Source organism: Marmota monax, unplaced genomic scaffold (assembly GCF_021218885.2).
Source record: "Marmota monax isolate L192 unplaced genomic scaffold, Marmota_monax_Labrador192_F-V1.1 WCK01_AAM20220418_F8-fsc00044, whole genome shotgun sequence".
Lineage (NCBI taxonomy): Eukaryota > Metazoa > Chordata > Mammalia > Rodentia > Sciuridae > Marmota > Marmota monax.
Genome location: NW_026695198.1, coordinates 15,935,919 through 15,950,126, shown reverse-complemented (window position 1 = coordinate 15,950,126; position 14,208 = coordinate 15,935,919). Strand labels below are relative to the sequence as shown.

The following is a 14,208-nucleotide window of genomic DNA, read 5'->3' as shown; positions in this document are numbered from 1 at the left end:
AGGAAGGAACACTCAATTTGATGTTCATGTGAAATATAATTACCCACTTTTCTTCCTTTACAACATGTACTTCAGAGACAGGATGACAAGCCAAGAAGTACATAATACACTGCCTGTCATTAATAACAAGTACATGCTTTTGAAATTATTTCACAATAACACTTATTCAAAATATCCTTTATTTGCTTTTTTGACTATTTTATGAACGTTATAACACCTCAATAAGTATTGCTTATTTCATAGCAAAGATATAAATAGGAATTTATAGAATAAATGAATTCCACAGGTATAATAACAAATAAGTGTTATAAATTTTAACATGTACAAAGTTTCCTGTCTGCCCTAGATGTGGTCCACTGGCAGGCTCGTCCCTGTGTCAGGACTGTAGAGAGAAACGGTCCTTCATCATGCCCTCCTCAGGAGTCACTCATCCTTAAAGTCTCTTCACAAAGGCTACTGCTGGATGAAATCTTTCTTGAGTCTTTGGGAAAAGATGATCACTTCCTTCTTTCAATCTGTAGCATATCTGGTTTATCTCTCAATAACATAATAATATAATAAGGCTAATTAGTACTAAAAAATCATAGTGACTTATCAATAGGAATTTTTTCATTGTGCTCCTATTATGATAAAGTCTACCTTTAGGATCTCATTTCTTCTTTCTAGTGGTCCTGAAGAACAGGTATCATTATTTTTACTTTATGGATGAAGAAATTAGGCAAAGAATTGAACTCAAGATTTAGCTCCCAAATGACAATCTTAATAACATTACTTTAACATTTGATTTACCTGTTGAGAGCTGTCCGTGGGCTGTGTGTTGCACATTGTAGCCTAGTTAATAGGATAATCTGGTGTCTGGGAACTTCCTGTGGACATTTTCTCCAGTTGACTGCCCAGAGACATTGTGAATTTCCATTCCTCTCTGCCACATCCCACACAGCACCGGAGATGGGGTGATCTGCTGTAGTCACATAGCCTCTCAGAAATGGGTGTGACCTGCCAAGATGCCAATCAACCTACTGACTGCAAGACATTAAGCAAGATTCTGCCCTTGAAACTTTACCCCTGTTAAATAAGCCATGGGGGCCATTTTCTAATTGTCTAGCCCCAGCTCCTACATGGACTGGACCTATCAGGTGCTCCAATTCTTTAAACTTAATTCTGACTTTATCTTTTGTTCTTTACTAATTATTCTAGACTTTAATTTCTCAGGTGGCTTACACCCTCCTCAACAGGAAGAACCCCCAACGAGGCGCTGGCCACCTCCCCATATTTGCCTCTGAGTGGTGTGTAATGTTTCCCCCCTACTCACCTGAGGAGTTCCTTCTGACAGGTATCATGTCTCTATCCCTTTGCAGCCCTTCACAGCAAGTAGTCAATAAGGACTGTGTTTCCTATAGTCCAATAGTAGCCCCCACTTTTCACATTTAAATGCCTTGTGAATTGGGACATATGTCAAATTGATGTCTGGGTTTACATGATAGTCTTTTCAACCCACCTTTTCTTTAAAAAGACTATTGTTAACCCTCAATTGTCTTCAAGTCAATTTGATCCTAGGAATCAAGGAGTGACTACAGAAACAAAAGAGAAAAGATTACTTAATGCTACCAGAGTATTAAACTGAGGAGGAATTCAGAGGGGGAATACATTGAAAGGGCAAATGATCAGAGGTAGTCTAGTAGAAATAAAAGTAGGCAGGTCAAAGGATTCAAGGGAATATACAGATGATGCCAAGATCTCATGGGGTGTGGGGAAATGGCTGAGTGCTTACATCTTTGTGATCCCAACACTGAGATGTGACAGAAACAGTTGATGAGTAACCAGAAGGAACTCTGTGTCCTTCAGACAGTGAACTGAACACACTCCATTCCCAGATGTAGTGGAAACAGAATTATAATAAGAAAAATCACATTAAAGTGCTGGAAATTGTCTTTGAGGCAAGGCTGTGGGTAGTCTGTCTTCTAGCTATAGCTCAAAGAAAGTCCTGGGAGAGTTGGATAGTGATGTCATGAAGGGGGATTGAGATATAAAAATTATTTTCAAATCTGTATCCTCCTGTATCCTCCTTATCTTGCTTTGGGCATTGGCACTATGACTTGAAGGGAAGTGTAATAGATTATTCTTTTCATTAGGATGACTTAGACAAGGGGAGAAAATTGAAAGTGCTATATTGTGGCAGGGGTGTTTCAGGGTTAAGGGAGGTTTTGTGTTTTCATAAACAGAAGAGATGTGAGAATGTTTTTATGCTGAGAAAAGAAAGCCAGCAGAGAATGTGGTGGAAATCAGCCAAAGAGAATAATCTAAGGGGCAAGTCCCCAAAGAAGAAGCACTACAGGAGGCATAGGGCACAAGGGCTGTGTCTCGAGGATGCCTCTCCCCTGAGCTGAAGGTAGAAGTTAAGAGTGGACATTCAGAGTAGTGTGGGTTTGAGTGGGAGACAGAATATGTAATGGTTCTGAGTTCTTTGCAGAGGAGAAAAGTCTTACTGCTAAGAATGAGAGAGTAAAAGGTAAGAGAGGTTTCAGGAGATTGGAGAGGTTACAATGACAGTGCAGTGAACACAGTGCAATAGATGCCTTGTGCTAAGGGCATAATTGAGGTTGGATTCTGTCTTGACCTGTCTGTGCTGCTGTCACAAAATTCCCAAGATTGAACAATTTATAAATAATAAACATTTATTACTCAGAGTTCTAGAGGCTGAGAAGTCCAAGCAAGGTACCAGCAGGTTTGTGCCTGGTAAGGGCTACTTTCTGTTTCCAAGATGGCGTCTTGTTTCTGCATTCTCCAAAGGGGTGAAACACTGTATCCTCACATGGAGGAAAAGCAGAGAGAAGAAGAGCCTATGTTAGCTCCCTTCAGACCTTTTATAAGGCACTGATCCATTCACAAATGACATAACCTCCAAATGTCTCACCTCTTATTACCACCACAATGGAGATTAGGTTTCAACACATGAATGGGAACATTCAGTCTCCAACAGACTGTAGTGAGAGTGGCCTGACAGTGTTCCTTTAGCTGTCACTACTTGAAGTAAAGAAAGAAGAAGTGATGCAGATTTCTGTGATGAAAGTAAGAAGCAGAAATATTTTTTTGAGAAGATGGATTAGGGAAAGTTAGACCAACATCAGCTCCAGTTTTGGAGAATATAGGTCTTCACAGTGTGTCTTATGTTTAGTTTAAAGCATTTCCAAAAGATCAGGCAGTCCTGTCCAAAGAGAATCACACAAATGTACTACAAAGCCAAATATAAATATTTTTTTTTCAATTCCCAAAATGTTTGAGTTCTTTATCCTGTATATAGCTTTCTGTTCTTCAGAGAAGAATCTTACAGAATCTAAGCCATGGCACTCCTTATACTTCACTGATGATACAGCATAAAGTTTCTCTGCTAATTACTTAAGCATTGTATTTCTTGGATCTGTGGTCACTTATTATTTTAACCTTTCAAGGGCAATAATTGTAAAGCATTTAACTCAAACTACTTTTACTGGCCTGAAAATGTTTTATTGCAGCTGGGCTAACATTTTCTTTTAATAATGTCATTAACAGTATTTAAAACTGAATTCCATTGAGGTATACAGTACTACCTTTGTTTGAGAAAATATTATGCTTTATTTTTTTGAGTACATGAAGTGGATCTCACAGGAACAAACATTAACACTATCTTTCTGATTCCACAGAAAGATCTTTCTGATTCTACAGGCATGCTTACATTTCTATTTGGCATAAGTAGTTTGGCCTGGACTTAGATGTATTTTTCAGGATTACATTGAATTCTAATAACATCCTTTAAAAGAGAGTCCAGCTTCAGAGTCACTAAAGCTTAATTAAAATCTCTGCAAAGTAGTTTGTTCAGATCCTTTACAGATTTTGTAGGCAGAGCCCTGGTAACTGTTGCTATGCTGACACTGGTATTCAATGGGTCATTGAAACCAGATCAGTGCAGGCATCTGAAAAGTCAAGCGTCTGTTGTATTCATTTATTGGAATTCTCACATTTTAAAACTACAAAATAAAGGAAAACGATTCGTTTAAATCTTGGAGAATCCTGAATAGAAGGACACAGACTGCAAGTATCTTAGTGGGAAAATAAAAATAATTCATAGGAAAAAATCATAATTAGAAAATGAAAAACTGGAACAAAAAAGAATGAAATGCTTTAATAAACAAATCCTTTTCTGAGTCTTTAGTAGGTAAAAATTAGGATCCCATACTGTATTTCCTAGGCTTATGAAATGCCCTTAGATCTACCTGGTTCCTTGGGCCAAGTGCACTAGTTCTCAAAGTGTGGTCTCAACCATCAGTCTCAGGAATTTGTTAAAAATGTCATTTCTTGGGTCTCCCTCCTCCAAAATCACAAACTTGATGGATGGAGCCGGCAGTCTGTTTTAACAGGCCCTCTAGGCACTGTCATGCTTCTGTTCTAATGTAGGGGAACCTCTGGCTAGAGGGATTGTGTACATCAGATTTCCCTGAAGGGCTTGACTAACTGTGGGTCCCTCACCCCATCTAGAGATTTGGAATCTGTGTGTGTGTGTGTGTGTGTGTGTGTTTGTACATACAGTTGTCCCATCATGCCTGTTGGTTCAAGAACCCCTCTTGGGACTCAAATCCCTTATTGGCATTAGCCATGCTCTCCCATCCCAGTACTTGAAACCTTCTCCAGAGTATAGTGCCTAAGATAATGTAAATAGTTGTTAAACTGTATTGGTTAGGGGATAACGACAAGAAAACAAAGTTTGTACATGTTCACTAAATACACAATTATTTAAAAATATTTTCTATCTGTAGTTGGTTGAATTTGCAGATGTGAAGCTATGGATACGAAAGGCCAACTGTATATATGAATGCAGGCACACACACACACACATATGCATACACATACACACATATTAAAGAAGTAGATAATTCTGGTGTAGGTGATCTGTAGACCACAATATGAGAAATTCTGGCTTAAAATGGAATTTAAGTGTTGACAAAAGTACCACCTCCCCGTGACACACACACAGAATCTCTTTCTATAAATGAGCAAAACCCTTGAATGATTTTATAAATATCTCTTTTTCACTGGACCTGAAGAAGGCCTATTGATGGAAGTGAGCAGGCTTCCTAATTCTACTGCTTAGGAACCTGGAGCATCATCTGACAGGGGTGGGGCCTCATCCTCGCTATAGGTAGTACTTAGGTTTCATTACAGAGATGTATGCTAAGGGGAAGCATTGTAATCCATACCTCACAGACTGTAATAGACTAAGTACAGCCCCTCCAAGACAAAACACAGCAAGGATCTAGTCCCCACTCTGAGGTAGCAGCTAGAAGAATAAAACTTGGGAAAAGGGGCCCTAATTCTTGCATGTTCTTCCATGGGAACACCTTGTTCTAAGCAAGATCATCTCTATAAAGCAAGTCTTGGGGGTTACTGATTTAGTATGTAAGATGAATATATCTGAGACTTGAATTTAGACATGCACTTCTTTTCTTCATTGAATCTGATATAGATATGTGATTTAAAAAGAGATTTATTATTATATTTTTTAATGCAGAAAGGTGAAGTTTTGATGGAAATAAAGAGTATTAATAGTCATATGTGTTCTGCTGGTTATCAGGACCAAAGTAATACATTAATAGCATTACTTTGTTTTCGTTATATTTGTTTTTACCATTATCCAACATTTCAGATGATTGGTGTTGTATATCTACCTAGGTTATGATTAAAATATCTTTAAATACTCTGATTTTAGTAAAACACGTGTTCATTTAAAGGAAAATGTTAAGTAAATTTAAGTGTATATAAATTTAAGTGTATATAACATTCCAAAGATGGTGCATGAATGATCAAAGTTTGGGAAACTCTGAACAACAACTTTGTTTTCATGAGTTCAACACAATCCATTCCATCACTTTTCTAATGTTGAGCTTCTAATTTATTTTTTATTATAAACAATACTTCAAATAATCTCTTGTAGCAAAATATAGTGCCTACTCATAACGGCTCCCTTAGGAGAATTCACAGATGTGGCATTACATGGAACACCAATAATTATATTAAAGCTTGAAATTAGTGTTTGTTAACTATTTCTTTAAGTTTTTATGAAGACATTTAGGAGGTTAGTAAAATAGTATTTATGACCCATGGGAATAATTTCTTCTTCATTACTCAAAGGGTTGCTTAATGCTGTGCCTTCAAGTGTGTTCTGAGACCAAATGACAATTTTCCCCACCCTGGGGAAGCTGTGTGGTGGGGAAAATGCTTGGCTGGAAGATCTGGTGTGTAGTTAATATTAACCTTTCTATGTAATCGGCTTTGTGATCTTGTGCAAGTCACAACTTCTCTAAGCTATAATTTTCTCATCTATAAAATTGTACTAAAAATAATACACTGTTTACCTTACCGAGATGTGAAGATTAAATGAGATGATATATGTGAAAATGGCTTGTAAATGCTGAAGCAGGATATAAAATGTTAACTGTTGGTATTTTAAAAAAGTGCAATATATGTTCCCTTCTTGAGAGATTCTGAAAATAGGGTCCCCTGACTTCACAGGTACAGGTCATCTCATGCAAAACAGATAATGGCTTTAATACCATATGAGGATAGTGTAGAAAAGGTAAAGGAATTGAAAGAAAAAAGAACTAAGTTGCAAGGAGAATGCATTTCTGTAACTGAGCATTGGTTCCTTCCTGTCCCCTCCACATCAAACACTGTAAGCTGATATGGCGTTGTAGTAAACACAGATTCTTTACTTTTATTTGAACTTTATTGCTTATCATCAAATCTCAGTGAAAACATCAGTTACTCAGAAGTCACATTACTTGTTAATCAAGAATTGGTCTGGTGGCTTAAGATTTCTGCGTCTGGGCTAAGACCAGAAGCCAGCTATTCCTGGCACCTATAGTTGTCAGAAAAACTCATGATCTTCACTGAGACTCTTGTTTCTTTCCATAACACACATTTTCCAAATGGACATTTGTTGCAAGTGAATTCAATTAAGAATGATCTTCCCTACCAAATAAATAAATAAATAAAAATGCTGCTGTTGATCAACTTCAGAGAGGAGAGCAGGTGTGAATGCAGTGTGGTCAGAGGACTGCAGGCTAATACGGAAGGCCCCAGGGCTCTCGTTAACTGCCACTTTGACCTGCAGGGTCTCAATAGCCTCATTTGTAATGCAAGGGAGTTAGTTGAGAAATCTAGTCTTTAGACTCTGATCTCCAAGCTTTCTTCCTATGTAAGACCTCATGATTTAGTGGGTCAGTTTATGACTTGCCAAGGCATTCTTTTTTGAGATCCCAAACAAGATTTTGAAGTAGGGAGTGAATGGAAATTGAGGGGTGTCCTTCCCAACCCCTCCCCATGGGCAGGAGAGAAGTGCCCTCAGGAGGGTCTCAGCTGAACAATGGGGAGGGGCAAGGACTCTGCTCTATGACACCACAATATCCAGCCCAGGCTTGGCCTCGACTTCTGAGATGCAAAAGGAACAGAGGTTCAGTTATTGATAGAGCAGAGGTGGGACGCTACCTGAAGGACCTAGAAAGCAGCCATGCTTCCAGTTCAGGTAGGTGACATTTGCTCCGCTCAGAACAGAACTTGCTGGTATCCAAAGGAGAAGAAGGGGAGACCCACACCGGCTTAGGAGTCTCCAGGCTTAGGAAGAACAGTATAAGTACAGAGCTGACATCCCAGATAATTAGGGTAATGTAACATTCCAGAGGGGCAGAAGGAAGACCAGAGGCGGTCCCAGCAGCAGCAGAGCTGGGACGCACGCATCCTCCTGACAGATGGCCAGACTTGCCATGAAGCCAGAACATGAGGACATTTCCAAAGATTTTAGCCTGTACTTACCAACCTCTCCCCAGCACTGGGAAAACACAAAAGACACGGTATTTCAAGTGTTTGGTGCAAAATTACTTTCTAGATCCATTCACATTTGTTATCTGGTGATATTCTTCTATCCAGGTGGTTTTCTTTTAATAGCTTCTCCCCAGAATGACAGGGAGGAGTAAACTATAAAAAAAGTTAAATGAAAGAAGCACTTGAATAGAAAATAGTGCAAAAAATATTTAAAAAGGTAAGAAAGGGGGGAGAAAAAAATGTATTTTGGATTAGTGACCAAGGTTAACTCCCAAAGTCTAGTTGTGAAATTCCCAAACTTCAAAGGCAAAAGGCCACCTCTTATGAACGGTGAAAAGAGAAAGCCCTTATGGTTGAGAGGTTAAGTCAAACAGTTCAGCTGGAACCTTCTACAGCTCCTCCCCCTCTAAGGAACACAGGCCGTGAAATCAGTGCTGGGGATGTGGACAGTTCTGTTTTCTTTACCTTGCCTTGGGGTTTTGGCTTCTAAAGTATTTGTTTCTTCCTGGAGTCTTGGGGCCCTGAGAGGCTCCAAGTGAAGGCTAATAGCTAGCTGTTCTGTTTACCAGCAGGGAGGAGCTCAGGGTTGGTGCCAGGCCCTGACTCATCTCCATTTGGACTCCCTTGGATCTTAGCACATGGCGACCCCAGAGTCAGAGCACAGGACAGCTCAAGCAGACTCACCGGGAGTTGCCTGCAAGATCAGAGTTTACTGTGACACTCCCTCGATGGTAGCAGCAACCCAGTGTTCTGACAGGTAGATCCATCACCCTCAGGGGATTCCAGTGGCCAGAGAAAGGGAAGGAGGAGACGTGAGTAATCATGGACACAATTTTAATGCTTTGGGGCCTCCAACACATCATGAGCAAATATACCACCCCAGTAAGACCAATGCCTGCACACTCTAAAAATAGCAATAACCCAAAGCACGTAAAACACGGAGCGACCTGGATAAAAACAAAACTTTGCTTGCACATTAACTTTACAGCACACATTCAACTTCCATCTAGAGAAGTTACTATGTTTTTCACCATCAGATTACAGCTCAACCTCTAAAGACCTTGGAAGTTAAAATTTCATTGGTCCAGTTTTTAGACTTCATTCGTTTTATAGTCAATGAAAACCAAGTTTAGGCTTCACCTAAGATAACTTCCACAAAACACAATGTTCTAACTCTACATTTATATTTATTGATTGTAATGTTCTCCAGCCATTGTTAGTCACATATCACAAAATTTTAGAGCTGCAGGGGTTTAAGAAGAGATCGTCCATTCCAATAGTTCTGTTTCCAGGAGAAATAAGCACAGAAAGGTTAAGTGTTTTGGCTAAGCATGTCTAGCAGTTAGTGCTGGGCACTAAAGCATAAGTACTCTTACTTGCCCTCCACCCATACTGAATAAATTTATTGGTTCATATTTAAACTAACTCATTTTCCAAGTTAGAATATTCTAAACTGAGGACATCTCATTTTTTATCACCTTGATGTGGTTGTTGGTGAGTACATGTTCTCTATATAGGGGACACTATTCACCATAGCCCTCTACGTTCTGTAGCTCCAGAACCTTTCATCAAGGAAGGTGTCAAGTTACTGTGCTCGAAGCTTGATTAAAAGTTAAAAAAAAAAAAGCATTTATATAACTTGTAAGCTTTTGCTTTGTAATAGATACATAGTCTTCCTGTGGCCTTACTTTCCCAGTTTCAGTGAACCATACTTTGTTTATGAGTATGTATGTGTGCCCTGGGAATGGACATATGAATAAATGTTTATCTGACTCATGTGGGGCTGTTACACACATCAGTGGTAATACCCTAATTACTTAACGCATCTCCTAGATGACCCTTCTCAAATTCATAACGTGAATTCATAGTTTATTTGGAATTTTCTTGGTAACTTAAGAGTTTCCTTAGCTTTGTACAGGGTTCGTTTTATGTAGAGGTGTGTGTGTGTGTCTGACATCTACCATTAATCTGCAAGTTTCAACTTCAGCACTCTTCGTCACAGGGATTCAGAGTTTTTCCAATTGAATTCATTGCAAATAGATTAATATCTGTCCAAAGACCCAAATTCTGAAAGAAAATGAAAAGAAATCCTGAATTGCTCAAGATAAATTTAGTCTTAATTTTTATAGTTGTCAGCTCTATCATTAGCCTTAGAAAGATCTAATGAATATTTCCAAGGCTGTTAGATTTCTCTAGAGACAACTAAAAACTGTGCTTCCGAAAAAGATCATCCATATATTTCTCGGTTTTCATACAGATTGTCTTTAGTAAAAGAAAATTATGAAATGATTACCAACCAGGAGAAAAAAGAAATAAAAAAGATTACCAAAGTAGCCTATCATGGCATAGGGCATAGGGTTTGAACAGCTACCATATTCATTTTGAATGTTGTGTAATACATTGCTACAGCATACAATGGCAAGAAAAAGCCAATTGTGAAAAACAGAGGTCTAAAAGGAGCTTTAGTTTCAGCTTCTTGATTGTGGTTTTCAAGTGTCTCCTCTATTCAGTAAACTGAAACACAGGTATGCCAAGGAAAGTTTTGAAATGTTTTCCCTCCGATTAACCAAGAAGATGCAGCTTGACAAGTCTTATTTGAGGGCTTTGGAAGGGGTATGGGGGGCAGTAAAAGAATGTCACCTCTGTAGAGATACTGAGACATTAGATTCTCTTACTGCCACCACCTGGTTGCCTTGGCATCTGGCCACACCTTCGTCTCTGACACACACAGGGCCCTCCCCTTCATTCTAGTCCAACCCCCATGCCCTCTCTATTAAGAATTGTGCAACCAGGCCTTTGTAACCTGGGGCCTTGTGAAGTCTGGAAAGGAATGTGACCCAGAGCCAATGGGTGTTTCCAGGGCCCTGAAGGAGCTCTCCTGCTGTTTACCCTGTACCTTGTGGGAATCTTAAAAAGGAAAGGTATGCTCTGAAATGAATAGGGGGTCCAGCCCTCAGCATAATTATGATGCAAGCCTTGTCTTACCCCCTCCTGAGCATCCTTCTCAGTGCTCCTGAGAGTAGGCCCCACTGACTTTTTTTTAAAGAGAGAGAGAGAGAGAGAGAGAGAGAGAGAATTTTTTAATATTTATTTTTTAGTTTTCGGTGGACACAACATCTGTATTTTATTTTCATGTGGTGCTGAGGATCGAACCCAGTGCCCCGAGCATGCCAGGCGAGCATGCTACTGCTTGAGCCACATCCCCAGCCCCCACCACTGATTTTTGAGGCCTGGCTTCTCCTATTCCCAGTTGCCCCCTACTGACAGCGAAAAGTTGTGGGTCTCACCATCATAGTGCCCTGGAGAGGAAGAAGGGGATCCTAGTTGGGAACCTATACTATATAGTGACATTTATAGAACAATACAAGGACAGCCAGGGAAATCAAATCCTGGGATTGGAGGCCCTGTGGCCCTCATCAACTCTCAACACAAACACAACTTCCTGTGTCCCCTCTTCCTGTCCCACAGATACCTTCCTCTATCACCCTGGCCCCCCTAGTGCTTGGGTTGCCCCACCTCTTCTGAGTCATGAACTGAGTCAGGAAGATGCTTCCTTTGAGTGGCCATTGCGATGGCCACAGTAATAAAACTCTAACAAAAGGAAGTGAAAAATTCTCCCTGGGTTTTGCCATTCAGGGGTAGTTTAGCACTACTGAGCATAATTAACTGTAAATGACAAGTTCAGTATTTTATTGTACTAGTATTGTTTATAAACTAAAGGCGGTCCCAAGAAATAACTTTATAACTGGTTGACAGTTGGCAGTTCTGGGGATCCAAGGCCTTCAGCACAATAGGCAAACAGTCTTCCACTGAGCTCTATGCCCCCCTCATCCCCAGATGGCAATTTAAATGCTAGTATTATCCTCTCTCCAAGTATAGTTAAAATGCAAAGTTGTTTGTTATTAAAAGAAGGACAACACCTTTTTATGTTAGGATATGTTCTTTTCTACTTTAGGAACTGACACTATCTCACTCCTCTAACCAGTATTCCATCTCCTATCAAACCGTGTCGTTTCAAGGTGGTTGTTGTTCATTCTCTTTTCTACCCCCAAATAATTCAATATCAGTTTCGATCCCTTTTGTACTTTTTGAAAACGTATTATGTCCCTGAAACTGTACCACTTCACTGTAACAATGAAATGCTTGGCATAAATCATCCTCTTTAAAAGTTAAAAATTTAGTTAGGGAGAACAGGTGTGCACCTGCAAAGAGTTCAAAAGCAAAGAAGGAACTTCATAACTATGTGAAAAATGTGCACACTGTGGACTTCAAAGCACCCCCAGGGGCTCAGAGCAGAGAAGAGGAGTTGTCCAGAGTGTTCTGGCTGCTCATCTGGGAAGCACTGCGATGTGGGAGGGACCTTGAAGTCAGAACATGACTGACCCAAGCTTGGGGAAAGAAGCATTTTCTAGTGAAAATTTTGGTCCTGTAGGATTGATCTTCCACATACTAATCTTATGTCCACTCTCCCTTTACTTTTACATATCTTTACATGCACAGTAAACATTTACATTGCTTCACTGGGATGTGGAAAGCAGGAGTCACAGAAACATATGGGCACTGGGAAGGATGAAATGGACTCTAGCCAGTGCATTCTTTGTGTGTGTGAGTGTGTGTGTGTGTGTGTGTGTGTGTGTGTGTGTTGGGGGCGGGGGTACTGGTGATTGAACCCAGAGGCTCTTTACCACTGAGCTTCATCCCCATCCCTTTTTATTTTAAGACGGGTCTCACTAAGTTGCTTAGAGTCTTGCTAAATTGCTGAGGCTAACCTCAAACTTGCAATCCCCCTGCTTCAATCTTCCAAGCTGCTGAGATTACAAGTATACACCACTGCACCTGGTCTTAGACAGAGGGGTTTCTGTGCAGAGTGCTACACGGGTCGTGTCTGAACTGAATTATGCACACCAACTTCTTGAGCTTATACCTAGCATCAACATGTCCCAGATCTAATTCATTATCTTCCCTCAATTTGCTCTCTTTGTGTGGTTCCCATCTCAACCAATGACCTATCTTCCCAGTTACTCTGGTAAGAATATGGAATACTCTGTGATTCCTGTGTCTGTCTGTCTTTCCCCCCAGCTTTGGGACATTGAGCCCATGGACTCATGGCTGCTCATCTCTTTCGAATCTAGCACTTCCAGCTGGTTCCACTTGCTCCCACCTGGTCCAGCCCTCATCATCTTGCCCTAAGATGGTTCGTCTCCCAGCTGCATTTCTCTGCACTCTACTGGTCATGCCTAAAATACAGAGACTGTTACTCCCCAGTTTAAAAATAGTTCCCATTTTTCCTGTTGCATAAACAAGGACTTAACTCCTTTCCTTGGCACTTTGCCCTCTCTGGCTTTGATCGGCCACCCAATCCCCCATTCCTCCCCACCTCTTAAGCACCAGATGGATCCAGCTCATTTCCACTTTCCAGCCTGCCCAACCCTTATCTCCATGCTCTTCCTCATGCAATTAGTGCCTTGTAGATGTACACAATGGTGAGATTCACTGTGGTACATTCACATATGTACATAGGAAAGTTAGGTCAGATTTATTCCAGCATTCTTCCCTATCTTGTCTCTTATCCCTCCCCCTCAATTCCCTTCCTCTACTTCACTGATATTTCCTCTAATTTGACCTTGAGCAATTTTATCTTTTCTGGTGGTTGAGATTACATTAGAAGCAGCCTCCTATGGGATTCCTGCCTCAAAGAGGCTCTTCTACCATCTTCTCTTTGCTTTCTACCTCCATTATTTTATGACATTCTTATTATTTATGACTCTTCATGCTGAAGGAGTAGACCAGGTAGGTTGGAAGACCAGGGCAAAGGGAGTAGAAGAATGTTTGAAGACAAAGACTATCATGTGAAAGACTCAGAGGAAAGAGAATGATGTGTCCAAGAACTGAACAGTGAACAGCAGTTAGTGGAAATTGAGTCCAAATCAAGAGGAAGGATTTGGTAAGTCATGACCTTGAAGAAAAAGGCAGGGGCCAAGTCCAGGGGGCTGTCCCTGCTAAGAGGCTTTGCTCAAGTTCAAGGGGCAGGTTTGATAGGTTATAAGCAAGGCAATTATGGGGTAATATTTTCATTTTAAAGGAATGCAGATGGGAGTGGAGAAAGACTGGAGACAGGGCTGCCAGTTAGGAGGCTTGCAGGGTAAACCAAAGAGAAGATCGACTTGGTCTATGGTAGTGACAGCGAGAAGACAGAAAGGCAATAGACTTCAGAGGGCTTTCAAAAGGAGGATTAATTAGGCCTGGTCGATTGATCAGGTATGAATTAAATGGAGGCGAGTGAGCAAAGACTTCCAGAATTCTGGTGAGGCCAAGAAATGGCTCAGACATGATCCTGTGTATGGCACAGCCTCTCTT

At 40.4% G+C, this 14,208-nt stretch overlaps 1 protein-coding gene across 4 annotated transcripts in view; it reads left to right on the top strand.

Moving 5' to 3' along the window:
• Dnajc5b (DnaJ heat shock protein family (Hsp40) member C5 beta) overlaps positions 1 to 14,208 on the top strand; it is a 230,816-nt gene that overhangs the window by 141,134 nt on the left and 75,474 nt on the right. Inside the window, exon 1 of one of the 4 annotated variants that reach the window (XM_046428511.2) lies at positions 8,273 to 8,663. The exons of the other annotated variants lie outside the window; for them this stretch is intronic. The gene's annotated coding sequence lies outside the window, so the exon portion shown is untranslated. Of the gene's footprint in view, positions 1 to 8,272; positions 8,664 to 14,208 lie in introns of those variants that run through there. 4 annotated transcript variants of the gene reach the window in all.